The sequence below is a fragment of the Balaenoptera borealis genome, assembly GCF_965194805.1.
Source record: "Balaenoptera borealis genome assembly, chromosome: 3".
Taxonomy (NCBI): Eukaryota; Metazoa; Chordata; class Mammalia; order Artiodactyla; family Balaenopteridae; genus Balaenoptera; species Balaenoptera borealis.
The window spans coordinates 167,040,045-167,056,596 of record NC_138866.1 but is presented as its reverse complement, the minus strand read 5'-3'; the positions used below and the strand labels follow the sequence as shown (position 1 = coordinate 167,056,596).

At 40.4% G+C, this 16,552-nt stretch overlaps 1 protein-coding gene across 27 annotated transcripts in view; it reads right to left on the bottom strand.

Moving 5' to 3' along the window:
* PARD3 (par-3 family cell polarity regulator) overlaps positions 1–16,552 on the bottom strand; it is a 625,186-nt gene that overhangs the window by 394,001 nt on the left and 214,633 nt on the right. The window lies entirely within an intron of this gene.

The window sequence follows — 16,552 nt, the reverse complement described above, 5'->3', positions numbered from 1 at the left end:
CAGGGTGGAAATGTTACATAATGGTATAAATGGTGTGTTTCCAACTCCACGCTCACTGACGACGTCACACTGGTTCTTGAAATGGGCCGTGGTAGAGCATTCACACCACAGAAACCAACAAACTCTACAAATCAGTGGGTTATTGAACATTTACAGGCACATCTGTGCTTTAGGCTCTCTTGACACTCTGAAGACAAAGATGAACCATGAGTACCTCACGATGGTAGAGCTCAGAACGGGCTCCAGTGCACAACAGACAGCGTAGAAGGGGAATTTGAGAGACATCTATGGAGCAGAAACTTCAGGAACCCCAGGGCCCTTTTCCCAGGGTTCTGTTAGCAATCAGAGAACAAGCCCTGCAGGCAGCCTCCTTCCTGGCCTCCTACCCCATTCCCAGGGCATTACTTAGAGGTCAGCTCCCAACTGCCAGCAGGCATCAGGGAGGGATTAACCATTTTATTCAATGTTAAGGCCCCAGGGCCTCAACCTGTGCCTTGCACATAGTAGGTACACAGTAAATATTTACTGAAGGAATGAATGAATCCTCCAAAGCACCTTGTGGTCCAATACACGCTATATTTCAAATCCCGTAAGGTAAGAAAAAGTGCCAAACAAACAGACCATTTGCTAAACCTCTTCTAGTAGAAGAATTCATGAGGAGAAAAAAATGAGTACTCTATTATATTTATAAAGATAGAAGTATATGAAATTTCCTTTGCTTTCTGATTTAAGTAAGTAGTTTTGCTTGAGTCTGAAATCTATTACTTGCAATATTGTTTCTATGAAAAAAACAACAGAGTTCTAAATAACTGATTTTAAAATGAGGTTTTAGAGCACAAATCCAATTCCTAAGTTGGAGATAGAAGCCTAAATATATAGTCACCATAGCAACTTTTTCACAAGCTCTCATAGTCTTAATTTGAGATGCAGGTAAAATTTTAAAGAAAAAAAAACCCACCATTCAAAACAATTAATCAAAACATTCCATAAAGACATATTCACAATAATATAGAAAATATAGGAGCCAATTTTTCAGGAGATAAAGTTAATGTTTCTTTCCTAATCTTAATACATTATTTTTTTTTAATTTTATTTTTTATTTATTTATTTATTTATTTACTTATGGCTGTGTTGGGTCTTCGTTTCTGTGCGAGGGCTTCCTCCAGTTGCGGCAAGCGGGGGCCACTCCTCATCGCGGTGCGCGGGCCTGTCACTATCGCGGCCTCCCTTGTTGCGGAGCACAGGCTCCAGACGCGCAGGCTCAGTAATTGTGGCTCACGGGCCCAGCTGCTCCGTGGCATGTGGGATCTTCCCAGACCAGGGCTCGAACCTGTGTCTCCTGCATTGGCAGGCAGACTCTCAACCGCTGCGCCACCAGGGAAGCCCTTAATACATTATTTATAAGACACTCGGAAGGTCTCTTATTTGTTGCGTAAGAGAACCATCATCCTGTACATAACTGTGTGTAACTGATATTTCACACATGGTATCTGCATGAGAAACACAAATGCAAAGAGGAGGGAAGGATTTCCAATGCATATGCACCTAACATTCTAAATGCTTCCTCTACAGAAATGGAAATTTAAACCTCCCCCATCTGTAGTATGAGACTCAAAAAGCCTTCCGCCCTAAGATCTAATCTATGTTCCCAAAGGAATAACAAAGTTCTCTTATTCTATGGATCCTCAACAGATGAAGTCTGGCCTCACGGGCAACCTCCAATTTGAATCTTGTGCAAACCCCCTGAAGCCCAAGACGGCACACCCTCTCCTGCTGACAGCATAACCTCTGTCTCCTGAACTGAGGAAGCCACAGGTCTGTAACAGGACAATCCATCTTGCGTGGCAGGTGTCGGATCACAGGGAGGAGTGGCTCTGGGCAGTTCTGCTGCCTCACCTGCTGCTGTTTTCCAGAACCATCTCTGCACACAGCAGCTACAGGAAGCCCAGGACAAAGCATGTTCTTTAGCCCTGGTGCACTGCACTTTAAAAAAACCCACCATATATCTTTATCCCACAAATAGTGAATACTAAGTGCCATAAGGACCCACTCCATCCAGAAAAATATCCTTACAATAATTTTTAGGGACCTCCCTGGTGGTCCAGCAGTTAAGACTCCTGCTTCCAATGCAGGGGGTGCTGGTTCGATCCCTGGTCAGAGAACTAAGATCCCACGTGCTGGAGACCTTCAAGATGGCAGAGTAAGACATGGAGATCACCCTCCTCCCCACAAATACATGAGAAATACATCTACATGTGGAACAGCTCCTACAGAACACCTACTGAATGCTGGCAGAAGACCTCAGACTTCCCAAAATGCAAGAAATTCCTCACGTACCTGGGTAGAGCAAAAGAAAAAAGAAAAAACAGAGACAAAAGAATAGGGAAGGGACCTGCACCTCTGGGAGGGAGCTGTGAAGGAGAAAAAGTTTCCACACACTAGGAAGCCCCTTCACAGGCGGAGACAGGGGGTGGCGGAGGGGGGAAGCTTCAGAGCCACGGAGGAGAGCACGGCCACAGGGGTGCGGAGGGCAAAGCGGAGAGATTCCCGCACAGAGGATCGGTGCCGACCAGCACTCACCAGCCCGAGAGGCTTGTCTGCTCACCCGCCGGGGCGGGCGGGGGCTGGGAGCTGAGGCTCGGGCTTCGGAGGTCAGATCCCAGGGAGAGGACTGGGGTTGGCGGCGTGAACACAGCCTGAAGGAGGCTAGTGCGTCATAGCTAGCCGGAGGGAATCCGGGAAAAAGTCAGAAGCTGCCGAAGAGGCAAGAGACCATTGTTTCAGGGTGCGTGAAGAGAGGGATTAAGAGCACCACCTAAAGGAGCTCCAGAGACGGGCGCGAGCCGTGGCTATCAGCGCGGACCCCAGAGACGGGCATGAAATGCTAAGGCTGCTGCTGCCGCCACCAAGAAGCCTGTGTGCGAGCACAGGTCACTCTCCACATCGCCCCTCCCAGGAGCCTGTGCATCCCGCCACTGCCAGGGTCCCGTGATCCAGGGACAACTTCCCCGGGAGAACGCACGGCGCTCCTCAGGCTGGTGCAACATCACGCCGGCCTCTGCCGCCGCAGGCTCACCCCGCATCCGTACCCCTCCCTCACCCCGGCCTGAGTGAGCCAGAGCCCCCGAATCAGCTGCTACTGTGACCCCGTCCTGTCTGAGCAAAGTAGAGTTGCCCTCAGGCGACCTAAACGCAGAGACGGGTCCAAATCCAAAGCTGAACCCCAGGAGCTGTGCGAACAAAGAAGAGAAAGGGAAATCTCTCCCAGCAGCCTCAGGAGCAATGGATTAAATCCCCACAATCAACTTGATGTACCCTGCATCTGTGGAATACCTGAATAGACAACGAATCACCCCAATATTGAGGCGGTGGACTTTGGGAGCAATGGTAGACTTGGGGTTTGCTTTCTGCATCTAATTTGTTTCTGGTTTTATGTTTCTCTTAGTTTAGTATTTAGAGTTTATTATCATTGGTAGATTTGTTTATTGATTTGGTTGCTCTCTTCCTTTTTTTTTAATATATAGATAAATATTTTTTTCCTTTTTCTCTTTTTGTGAGTGTGTATGTATATGCTTGTTTCTGTAATTTTGTCTATATAGCTTTGCTTTTACCATTTGTCCTAGGGTTCTATCTCTCCTTTTTTTTTTCTAAGTATAGTTTTTAGTGCTTATTATCAGTGGTGGATTTGTTTTTTGGTTTGGCTGCTCTCTTCTTTCTTTCCTTTTTTTTCTTTTTTTATTACTTCTTATTTTTTAATTTTTAATAATTTTTTCATTTTTTATTTTAATAACTTTTTCTTTCTTTCTTTCTTTTTTTCTCCCTTTTCTTCTGAGCCATGTGGCTGACAGGGTCTTGGTGCTCCGGCCTGGTGTCAGGCCTGAGCCTCTGAGGTGGGAGAGCCGAGTTACGGACATTGGTCCACCAGAGACCTCCCAGCCCCACATAATATCAATTGGTGAGAGCTCTCCCAGAGGTCTCCATCTCAACACTAAGACCCAGCTCCACCCAACGACCAGCAAGCTCCAGTGCTGGACACCCCATGACAAACAACAAGCAAGACAGGAACACAGTCCCACCCATTAGAAGAGAGGCTGCCTAAACCATAATAAGGTCACAGACACCCCAAAACACACCACCGGACGAGGGCCTGCCCACCAGAAAGACAAGATCCAGCATCACCCACCAGAACACAGGCACCAGTCCACTCCACCAGGAAGCCTACACAACCCACTGAACCAACCCTACCCACTGGGGGCAGACACCAAAAGCAATGGGAACTACGAAACTGCAGCCTGTGAAAAGGAGACCCCAAACAGTAAGTTAAGCAAAATGAGAAGACAGAGAAATACACTGCAGATGAAGGAGCAAGGTAGAAACCCACCAGAACAAACAAATGAAGAGGAAATAGGGAGTCTACCTGGAAAAGAATTCAGAGTAATGATAGTAAAGATGATCCAAAATCTTGGAAATAGAATGGAGAAAATACAAGAAATGTTTAAAGGACCTAGAAGAACTAAAGAGCAAACAAACAATGATGAACAACACAATAAATGAAATTTAAAATTCTCTAGAAGGAATCAATAGCAGAATAACCGAGGGAGAAGAACAGATAAGTGACCTGGAAAATAAAATAGTGGAAATAACTACCACAGAGCAGAATAAAGAAAAAAGAATGAAAAGAATTGAGGACAGTCTCAGAGACCTCTGGGGCAACATTAAAAGCACCAACATTCGAATTATAGGGGTCCCAGAAAAAGAAGAGAAAAAGAAAGGGACTGAGAAAATATTTGAAGAGATTATAGTTGAAAACTTCCCTAACATGGAAAAGGAAATAGTCAATCAAGTCCGGGAAGCTCAGAGAGTCCCATACAGGATAAATCCAAGGAGAAACACGCCAAGACACACATTAATCAAACTATCAAAAATTAAATACAAATAAAAAATATTAAAAGCAGCAAGGGAAAAACAACAAATAACACACAATGGAATCCCCATAAGGTTAACAGCTGATCTTTCAGCAGAAACACTGCAAGCCAGAAGGGAGTGGCAGGACATATTTAAAGTGATGAAAGGGAAAAACCTACAACCAAGATTAATCTACCCAGCAAGGATCTCATTCAGATTCGACGGAGAAATTAAAACTTTTACAGACAAGCAAAAACTAAGATACTTCAGCTCCACCAAACCAGCTTTACAATAAATGCTAAAGGAACCTCTCTAGGCAGGAAACACAAGAGAAGGAAAACACCTACAATAACAAACACAAAACAGTTAAGAAAATGGTAACAGGAACATACATATCGATAACTACCTTAAATGTAAATGTATTAAATGCTCCAACCAAAAGACATAGACTGGCAGAATGGATACAAAAACAAGACCCGTATATATGCTGTCTACAAGAAACCCACTTCAGACCTAGGGACACATACAGACTGAAAGTGAGGGGATGGAAAAAGATATTCCATGCAAAGGGAAATCAAAAGAAAGCTGGAGAAGCAATTCTCATCTCAGACAAAATAGACTTTAAAACAAAGGCTATTACAAGAGACAAAGAAGGATACTACATAATGATCAAGGAATCAACCCAAGAAGAAGATATAACAATTGTAAATATTTATGCACCCAACACAGCAGCACCTCAATACATAAGGCAAATGCTAACAGCCATAAAAGGGGAAATTGACAGTAACACAATCATAGTAGGGGACTTTAACACCCCACTTTCACCAATGGACAGATCATCCAAAATGAAAATAAATAAGGAAACACAAGCTTTACATGATACATTAAACAAGATGGGCTTAATTGATATTTATAGGACATTCCATCCAAAAACAACAGAATACACTTTCTTCTCAAGTGCTCATGGAACATTCTCCAGGATACATCATATCTTGGGTCACAAATCAAGCCCTGGTAAATTTAAGAAAATTGAAATCGTATCAAGTATCTTTTCCGACCACAACACTATGAGACTACATATCAATTACAGGAAAAAAGTCTGTAAAAAGCACAAACAAATGGAGACTAAACAATACACTACTAAATAACCAAGAGATCACTGAAGAAATCAAAGAGGAAATCAAAAAATACCTAGAAACAAATGACAATGAAAACACAACAACCCAAAATCTATGGGATGCAGCAAAAGCAGTTCTAAGATGGAAGTTTATAGCAATACAATCCTACCTCAAGAAACAAGAAACATCTCAAATAAACAACCTAACCTTACACCTAAAACAATTAGAGAAAGAAGAACAAAAAAAAACCCCCAAAGTTAGCAGAAGGAAAGAAATCATAAAGATTAGATCAGAAATAAATGAAAAAGAAGGAAATGATAGCAAAGATCAATAAAACTAAAAGCTGGTTCTTTGAGAAGATAAACAAAATTGATAACCCACTAGCCAGACTCATCAAGAAAAAAAGGGAGACGACTCAAATCAATAGAATTAGAAATGAAAAAGAAGTAACAATGACACTGCAGAAATACAAAGGATTATGAGAGATTACTACAAGCAACTATATGTCAATAAAATGGACAACCGGGAAGAAATGGACAAATTCTTAGAAAAGTACAACCTTCCGAGACTGAACCAGGAAGAAATAGAAAATATAAACAGACCAATCACAAGCACTGATAGTGAGACTGTGATTAAAAATCTTCCAACAAACAAAAGCCCAGGACCAGACGGTTTCACAGGCGAATTCTGTCAAACATTTAGAGAAAAGCGACCACCTATTCTTCTCAAACCCTTCCAAACTACAGCAGAGGGAGGAACACTCCCAAACTCATTCTACGAGGCCACCATCACCCTGACACCAAAACCAGACAAAGATGTCACAAAGGAAGAAAACTACAGGCCAATATCACTGATGAACATAGACGCAAAAATCCTCGACGAAATACTAGCAAACAGAATCCAACAGCACATTAAAAGGATCATACACCATGATCAAGTGGGGTTTATCCCAGGAATGCAAGGATTCTTCAGTATACGCAAATCAATCAATGTGATACACCATATTCACAAACTGAAGGAGAAAAACCATATGATCCTCTCAATACATGCAGAAAAAGCTTTTGACAAAATTCAACACCCATTTATGATAAAAACCCTCCAGAAAGTAGGCACAGAGGGAACTTACCTCAACATAATACAGACCTTATATGACAAACCCACAGCCTACATCATTCTCAATGGTAAAAAACTGAAACCATTTCCTCTAAGATCAGAAACAAGAAAAGGTTGTCCACTCTCACCAATATTATTCAACATAGTTTTGGAAGTTTTGGCCACAGCAATCAGAGAAGAAAAAGGAATAAAAGGGATCCAAATGGGAAAAGAAGAAGTAAAGCTGTCACTGTTTGCAGATGACATGATACTATACATAGAGAATCCTAAAGACGCTACCAGAAACCTATGAGAGCTAATCAATGAATTTGGTAAAGTAGCAGGATACAAAATTAATGCACAGAAATCTCTTGCATTCCTATACACTAATGATGAAAAATCTGAAAGAGAAATTAAGGAAACACTCCCACTTACCACTGCAACAAAAAGAATAAAATACTTAGGAATAAACTTACTGAAGGAGACAAAAGACCTGTATGCAGAAAACTATAAGACACTGATGAAAGATATTAAAGAGGATACAAACAGATGGAGAGATATACCATGTTCTTGGATTGGAAGAATCAACACTGTGAAAATGACTCTACTACCCAAAGCAATCTACAGATTCAATGCAATCCCTATCAAACTACCAATGGCATTTTCACAGAACTAGAACAAAACATTTCACAATTTGTACGGAAACACAAAACACCCCGAATAGCCAAACCAATCTTGAGAAAGAAAAATGGAGCTGGAGGAATAAGGCTCCCAGACTTCAGACTATACTACAAAGCTACATTAATCAAAACAGCATGGTACTGGCACAAAAACAGAAATATACATCAATGGAACAGGACAGAAAGCTCAGAGATAAACCCACACACATATGGTCAACTAATCTATGACAAAGGAGGCAAGGATATACAATGGAGAAAAGACAGCCTCTTCAATAAGTGGTGCTGGGAAAATTGGACAGCTACATGTAAAAGAATGAAATTAGAACACTCCCTAACACCATACACAAAAATAAACTCAAAATGGATTAAACACCTAAATGTAAGGTCAGACACTATAAAACTCTTAGAGGAAGACATAGGCAGAACACTCTATGACATACATCACAGCAAGATCCCTTTTGACCCATCTCCTAGAGAAATGGAAATAAAAACAAAAATAAACAAATGGGACCTAATGAAACTTAAAAGCTTTTGCACAGCAAAGGAAAACTTAAACAAGATGAAAAGACAACCCTCAGAATGGGAGAAAATATTGGCAAATGAAGCAACTGACAAAGGATTAATCTCCAAAATTTACAAGCAGCTCATGCAGCTCAATATCAAAAAAACAAATAACCCAATCCAAAAATGGGCAGAAGACCTAAACAGACATTTCTCCAAGGAAGATATACAGATTGCCAACAAACACATGAAAGGATGCTCAACATCACTAATCATTAGAGAAATGCAAATCAAAACCACAATGAAGTATCACCTCACACCAGTCAGAATGGCCATCATCAAAAAATCTACAAACAATAAATGCCGGAGAGGGTGTGGAGGGAAGGGAACCCTCTTGCACTGTTGGTGGGAATGTAAATTGATACAGCCACTATGGAGAACAGTATGGAGGTTCCTTAAAAAACTAAAAATAGAACTACCATACGACCCAGCAATCCCACTACTGGGCATATACCCTGAGAAAACCATAATTCAAAAAGAGACATGTACCACAATGTTCATTGCAGCACTATTTACATTTACCAGGACATGGAAGCAACCTAAGTGTCCATCGACAGATGAATGGATAAAGAAGATGTGGCACATATATACAATGGAATATTACTCAGCCATAAAAAGAAACAAAATTGAATTATTTGCAGTGAGGTGGATGGACCTAGAGTCTGTCATACAGAGTGAAGTAAGTCAGAAAGAGAAAAACAAATACCGTATGCTAACACATATATATGGAATGCAAAAAAAAAGGTTCTTAACAGCCTAGGGGCAGGACAGGAATAAAGACACAGACATAGAGAATGGACTTGAGCACACGGGGAGGGGGAAGGGTAAGCTGGGACGAAGTGAGAGAGTGGCATGGACATGTATACACTACCAAATGTAAAACAGATAGCAAGTGGGAAGCAGCCACATAGCACAAGGAGATCAGCTCAGTGTTTTGTGACCACCTAGAGGGGTGGGATAGGGAGGGTGGGAGGGAGATGCAAGAGGAAGGAGATATGGGGATATATGTTTATGTATAGCTGATTCACTCTGTTATACAGCAGAAACGGACACAACAATGTAAAGCAATTATACTCTAATAAAGATGTTAAAAAAAAAACCCAAAAAATGAAAGATCCCACATGCCTCACAGCCAAAAAAATAATAATAAATTTAAATAAAATGGTATGAAATGAACGAAATGGAACAGAAAAGAATAGAAAATATCAATGTATATTTTAAGTAGGAAGGCTGTTTACAAAGTTACATATTTGTTCACTGGGCCACCACGTCAAATGCACCTCTTCCTGTAGAGTGTTTGTCCCAGGGACATTGGCAGGTGTGGAGACACTTCTGGTTGTCACAGCTGGGGGAGGGTGCTATTGACACTAGCTGGTACAGGTCAAGGAAAACCGCTAAACCTTCTACAACGCTCAGGACAGTCCCACGCAACCAAGAACAATCCAGCCCCAAATGTCTCCAGTGCCAACACTGGAGACAGCCACAAGTTTCAAGACCACTAACTGACCTTGTAGTTCACGCCATCTGAGGGTCACTCCTATAGGGCACACGTATGCACCGCTGTAAGTGGAATCTGCTAATACTTAAGAAGTAAACGTAGGGCTTCCCTGGTGGCACAGTGATTAAGAATCCGCCTGCCAATGTAGGAGACACGGGTTCGAGCCCTGGTCCGGGAGGATCCCACATGCCACGGAGCAACTAAACCCATGTGCCACAACTACTGAGCCTGTGCTCTAGAGCCTGCGAGCCACAACTACTGAAGCCTGCGTGCCTAAAGCCCGTGCTCTGCAACAAGAGAAGCCACCGCAATGAGAAGCCCGTGCACCACAACGAACAGTAGCCCCCGCTCACCGCAAATAGAGAAAGCCCGCGTGCAGCAATGAAGATCCAATGCAGCCAAAAATAAATAAATAAATTTATTAAAAAAAGAAGTAAATGTAACCGTAGCCTCTCAATGGACACAGTTAAAACTTGGTTCCAATTTTTTTTCCTATAATAAAAATGACGGATGCTCGCTGCAGAGAGTTGTGAAACTGAAAGAGAATAAAGGATTTTGTGACAAATGAATAAAAAGACAGAGCAAGGCAGGACAGTCTCATAATTTGTAAATCCTTTACCAGAAAGTAATAAATTCCTATGCTCTATACGTTGTGAAGAAGCCACTGGTTTCAGGTTTTGCTTTTTTTTTTTTGGTTTAAACTTCGCAATTTTTCACACAAGAACTTTAACAATAAGACAGCTCTCACATCATCAGAAACCACCAGAGTAAGTTACTAGAGTTGGTTAAAAAATCCTAAAACAGAAGATGGTGAGAAAGGGAGAACCAGAAAGAGATAAATAAAGGAGAGACAAGACCAAGCCAGGAAAACACAAGCAGAAACCTACTTCCTATTCACTGCTTGTGCTTTTCAAACCACAATGCAAGTTGCAGTGTTTTTGGTTTGAAACTGCTAAATTTTGAGCCTGCAGACAGAGGCACTGCCATGGCAAAGCACAGCCTGGTGAAGGATTGAACGCAGGCAAGCTCCTCTTTGCTTTTCAAACTGCTAAGAAAGAGACGAAGCAACAGAACAACAACAAACTGTAAAGTTCCAAGTTAAGGATTTTGCTTAAAATATTTTTTAATCACAGTCTAATATATTTTCATCATTATATTTAAAAGAAACCTAATTATGTTCAAAAGAAAAGTGGATGTGCTTGCTGTCACTAATGAGATCTCAGGGCATGAGAATTATTTCAGAAGCAGCAGCTAGTATCCAAGGGTGCATTTTTTTTCATCATTTGCGTTAAGCAGAAATTTTATCAGAAGGCCAATTAATAGTCAATGTAATAGCTTTGCAGAAGGAGTACTAAATTAAGTGTGTCAACACCGTACACTCAGTGCCTGCCCCTGTCTTGCACTCATCAAGAAAATTACATGAGTGAAGCTTCATTCTCACAGAGGATGGCCAATCAATGGCAACTCATGACAAGACTCAAGATGATTCCAGTTGTTTTAAACATCTGGTAGAAATAATGCCGTGAAAAGGAGCTTAGTCCCTGCAGATTTTTCACAAGGAAGCAAAAAAAAAAAATTTAAGCTCACAGTCTAATATTGTTTTAAATTCTGCATCTATTTTTATATTCTGAAAAAAAAATTCCCATGTTTTAATGAACTAGATCCATCAGAAACATATACAGAGTCTGTATCAAAGGAAAACAGCTTTTCTTAAACCACTTTCATTAAAATTAAGCCAATATTATATACTCACATAATATTACATACTCATATATTATGTATAAACTTAAAGGCTATCAAAATCCTCAAAATTCTACATCATTCTAGCTCTAAAACAACTATGTAATTCTAGTTTTAAATTTCTACAATAATCCAAAACAATTCAGATTTGACCACTTACAAAAAATGGGACTAGATGATAAGTTTGAAGTGATTTAAATGTTATCCATGCAGGTGGTCAAAAAGAAAAAGTTATATCATTTATTGGTTCAAAATAATACCTGCCCTTATAACGCCCTGACCCAGAGGTACTCAAAGTGTGATCCCTGGCCACGGGCCTCATCACCACGAGGGAACTCAGTAGAAATGCAAATACTCAGGCCCCACCCCAGACTTACTGCATCAGAAACTCTGGGGCTGGGGGCTAAAATCTGTTTTCCCAAACCCTCCAGGGAACTCTAATCCAAAGTCAAGTGGGCAAAGCACTGCCCTAACCTGCAGGTGACAAGAACAAAGACCAGCTAGAGTGTTAAGACGTCCTGTGCTAAGCGACATCCATGACTTAGCTCGTTTAACCCTTATGATGATTTCATGATGTAGGAACTCGTATTCTCATTACACTGGAGCAGCTCTGGCTCAGTCATATTAAGCACTAAACCGAGACTCTACAAAGCCGTGTGAAGCCAAAGTTTACTGTTAACCACTATTACCCGCAGCATGCAAGGAGTATGTCCCTCCCTTTCTGCTCTCACAGTACAAGTTCGTCCACTCAGTAACTCACATAAGCTTTGTGGAAACGGGCAGCTTCCCTCAGGACGTAATTTCAGTCTTCTATCACACGTAAAAAGCCTCAAATGCGTTGACGCTACCCTCCTCAAAAAATAGGCAGGGTGTGAATTTCAGACGACCACTGGAGTCCTCTTTCATCAGTTCAAATTTTTATTAATTGCTTGACTAAAGAATAACTTAGGGACTTCCCTGGTGGTCCAGTGGGTAAGACTCGAGCTCCCAATGCAGTGGGCCTGGGTTCAATCCCTGGTCGGGGAACTAGTTCCCACATGCGTGCCGCAACTAAGAGTTCGCATGCCACAACTAAGAAGTCTGCACATCTTTAGTCCACAACTAAAGATCCTGCGTGTGGCAACTAAGACCCGGCACAGCCGAAATAAATAAATAAATTTTCTTTTTTTTTTAAAAAAAAGAGTAACTTATGTGTAGCCCATCTCGCAATGTGATCTCTGCAATGTGATCTCCTGTTACTGAATCAAGGCCAAGTTTCCACAACTGGCTCATCTCTAACCAAAATCCCAACTGCCCCAATCTAAAGGGATGAGGTGAGAGACAGAAGGTAACAGGCACTTGGGGAGTAGAGCTTTCAAAGTGGCCTGAGGCCCCTTAAACTCATGGGACGGGCCAAACACCACCGTTGCTGGAAAGCACTTGTTAACAGAGAGAAACATGTGGACAAGATCTCAGTGAGAATCTAGCAACATGGACGTTGAGAGGGAAAACATTGATAACAGTTCTATCAAAAATTCATAACAACACCCTTAACTATACACAAGAGGAGATGCATTAAATAAATCACTGTACATCCAAGGTATTTTAAACCAATATAGCTATTAAAAATATATTCACAGGCATGGAAAGAACAAATGACACACCCCAAAATATTAACATATCGTAGTAAACATCTGATGTTGTAGAATTACAGGAGATATATTTTCTACTTTGTACTCCTTTGTTTTTCAATGTCTTACAGTATAAGCACGTTTTAATGTAAAATATATATTTATGATAAAATGAAATTAGAAAAAAATACCATAAATAAATTACTTGTTCTATACCTCTAGAACCTACTGAATCTTCAACATATATTGATAGTAAAGTAATAATGAAAAATTGTTTTAAATTTTGAAGTTAACACTTTATATTACTCACTAAAACGCTGAATATACTAGATGAATACATTTTTGTACAAAGAAGAAAAATAAATACTTTGCAGATCAGAGCAATTATTACCAATACTCATTTTATCAATAAGTTTCAGGATTCCACTGGGAATAAATACATAGCTTTAATTTTCACTGTATTAACCGAGTGGTGTTCCTCTTCTTTCATATCGTTTTAGACATTTGATGTATTCTTTTGGTTCAACACAATGAATGAGCACATTAGAATTTAAGACCATCATGTAGAAGGACCCCTGACAGTCAGGTAAAACAGTACTGCCGGAACACAAATGAAATTATCTGAAAAGGCAAGAAATTACTAGCCTGCTGTCTAGTTTTCAAACACACAAAAGGAAGAAATGTTTTTAAATTTTTTAACTTATTCCACAAGTTATTTTTCTGAAATTTAGTTATTCAATATTTGATAATAAGAACACAAATTTTCCGAGTCTACAACGGCGAATGAAACTTTCAAATCTTCGCCCAAATTTATAGAACGGGTAACATTACTGAACTCTTCATCAAACAGTTAGGGGGACACCCTCACCATCAGCCAGTTCCCATCCGCAGATCAATTCAATGAACATTAGGAATTTACAGTAATTTACAAGAGGAAATATGCAGAAACAAGATTACTTACTCTGCTTAGTTTCTTTATTTTCATACAGCCATTTAAAAATAGAACAGAAGGGGTTTCAAAGACAGATACACAGCATTTTTTACCAAACATTTTAAGTAGAAACAACATAAATAATCTGCCAGAATTATGCCACATCATTTTTCCCTTGGGAAGATAAATGTTACACATACCATGTGTATTAAATAATTATGACTGGAGATAATCACAGCACACATAAAACGTATGCATCACTGCCAAGAATTCACCTAGAGATTTATTACACTGAGACACACAGCTTTTAAGCTCTGTAAGGAAGTCACATGTTTAGCTCTTAATATTACCTAGAAATGCTCATCAAGATTAGGGAGGGGACACGAAGCACTCGGGTGAGTTTGCAATCGGATGGATTACTACGGAGAGCTGTCTTATTCTCACTGCATAACCTGACACCTATTGCTCAAGTGGCAATTCAAATTAAAATATTGTTTAATGGTGAGAGAAAAAATACACTGTGGGGACAGGAAAAATGTATTTCAGGCAATGACTATGCTTAAAATGGCTAATTAACCAGCAAACTTTGATCATCATTTCTATTCACTACTGAAAAGTTAGCCTACATTAAACAAAAACTTTCCCAAGACTCGATAAACGTGGTTGTGCTTCTGTGGGCTCTAAAAGCTAATGAGATGGTGACAAGAGTTACACAACGGGGTCGGCGTCCTGGGACAGCTCAGTCTCCATTGATCAAGCACAAAGTCTCCCCATTTGATGTTTTAGGTTCTACCAGTTAGCCAGCCTGTTCTTTAAAAACCTGTTTGAAAGCAGTAACATCGATTAACCCTGGAAACAGTTTTCTATAAGTCAAAACAATCTCTTCCTCTCTTCCTTTCATTTTTAAATCTCATTTCCTACAGAAGTTTCTCCAGTGTTTAAAACAGCATGAAATTCACTACCCAAATAGCATTAAAATCTAACCTTAAACACAGTGGTTTATGAAAAATCCTCCTCAACACTCCAGCCTTCCAAACAGGAAGTGTCATTCTTCTCTTTGATTCGAAGACCAAGAACTAAAGAGTCATAAAAGAGGCACCTTTGATGGGCTTTATTTTTGTAAATACTTTGAACAGGATTGCCTCCTAAGTTTTTCTTTGGTCTCTATCACATCCCAAGTCCTATTTCCAGTGCATCACTCTCAGAAGTTAGGTCATCTGAAATAGTCAGGTCTCAATTATTGGGAACAGAATGATCCAGGAATATCCATTATTGGACCTTCCATCTGCTGAGTCCAACCAAGCAAACCACACAAGCGTCGATAAAGAGGATGGGCAGGAGCTGGAAAACTGAACCGCAACCATCAGATAGCTCTCATCTCGAAAGTTCCATTTTTTAATGTTTTAGCCGATATCTTCCAACAATAGAAACTTCAAGCCAGTATGTTTTTTCCATACGTTAACTGTGATATCTTTTAAAATCCAGTATCTTGGAAACTGCTGGCAATAGTCCTAATTCCCACATAAGAAACTCTGAACTAGAAGCCCTGTTGGGATACGCTATGGATTTGTCTCAACAGAACTCTGATGGTTCCGTCTGACTTGAAGCATTTGACCACAAAGCCTTATTTAAATAAGACAACAGAGGCAACTTTCAATAATTTTCTCCTCTGAAGGTCTTAAGATTTTATGATGCACCTCATAAAGTCAAAAAGAAATAAAAAATAGCCCCCTGCCTTCACTTTGTAGAGGTAGAATCTCATCTGTTTTGAATCCACAATATAAAGTAAGACCAGTAGGTGTAAGCTTTGTTGCTGTTGTTGAAGTTGGTTCTCGGAATTGTGTCGGAATCCAGCCAATCCCTGCTTCCCATTGATGCAGCTCTGCTTTTTCATTACACTGGCTGCCATTTTAGCAACAGAACATTTATAGTATCTCCTAAAATACACTGAATTTACACACTGGCTAGAGTTGGACTTAGAAGGGTTTTGTTATTTTAAAAGATATCCCACGATCCTCAAACAGGAATAAGTTTCATTGAAACACTAGAGTTACAAATTTTATCTCAAAAAGTGAACTTCATTGTGTATCTATCTTTGGATGGGTCATGCTCTTCCACTCATCTCCTCCATGTGGGAAGCTGCGGGGGTTCTCTGACCTCTCTGTGAGAACGTCCTAGCGTCAGAGACTGGACAGCGCAAACATCTGAGCCAGCACACACTTCTGCTTCTTCTGGATGACCACGTCCAGACAGCTCGAGGAGGGGTACCATCTGCCAGACAGAGGTCCACTCCCGTCAGTGAGAATCACCCCGTTTTCAATCAGCATTGCCAATGACCTAATAATAAGGCGAGAACTTTGCTGGACTTTCTCACGTCTAAGCCAACTCAGTTAAAAGGAAATCCCACAAGTTGTGTG